A 1,026-nucleotide genomic window follows, 5' to 3' on the forward strand; every position below is an offset into this window, starting at 1 on the left:
CTTTTAAAGAAATAGATCATTTCTTTTGGCGTTGTGGAAGTTAGCATTTTGGTTAATTGTTATATAAATTAAAATGTTATTTCTGCAGAAGCAATGGAGAATGTAACTATGTCATTAATAAGCTTCATGTTTTTATATTTGCATATAAGTCACTTAATTATCTGCTGCAAAATTCAAAATGTTATGTAATTTATCATTCTGCAACATCTGCCATGTTTTTTTTTGTAAGGGAAGCCAGCAGAATCAGCTTTATTTACTTTTGTTAAACTCTTTTGCATATTTTTAAAACTGCTTTAAAATGACATGTTGCCTTGAATGCAATTATGTACCTTAAATGAAAATCACCCTTATTCTGCTGTAGGCTGACACCTGTTTATAGTCCTTATAAATTCTGTAATCTAAAGTTACAGAACATTTCATTGTCTAATATAAGATGAAACTGTTACCAAATCTATGATTAGAACAATTAAAACAAAAACTTTATTCTGTATTGCTATCCTGGCCCAAATCTGGAAATGTGTTAATTAAATGGTGCTTACTAAAATTCATTTAACTGGCAATGAACAATGTCTTAGGTTCCATATCTTAGGTGTTTTGGGCAGAACTTCAATGTAAAAATGTGTTTCACATAGAAACCCTTTAGTTAATGTGCATTTTAGCTCGTCTTGAGTTGGAATCAACAGGGCTTTTGTGTTGATTCGCAAATTCACGCAAATGGCTTGGGTTCTCAGAATGGATAATAGGAACCTTACTCACCGATTCATGCTTGTCACTAATTTGATTACCAGCAGTCTGCTAATTTAGAATCATACTGCCCAGAGACTTACCTATGCCGACCATGCTGCCTCTTCTACGCTAGTCCGATCCGCCCGCTTTTGGCTAATATCCCTCTAAACTTTTCCTGTCCATGTACTTGTCCAAGTGTCTTTTAAATGTTGTCATACAACATTTAAGTTGAATAATGTGAACAAATGAAATAGGAACAAAATCCGCCAATACGGAATGTCAATTATCATGAAGCAACAG

Source organism: Leucoraja erinacea, chromosome 4 (genome assembly GCF_028641065.1).
Source record: "Leucoraja erinacea ecotype New England chromosome 4, Leri_hhj_1, whole genome shotgun sequence".
In the NCBI taxonomy this organism is placed as follows: Eukaryota; Metazoa; Chordata; class Chondrichthyes; order Rajiformes; family Rajidae; genus Leucoraja; species Leucoraja erinaceus.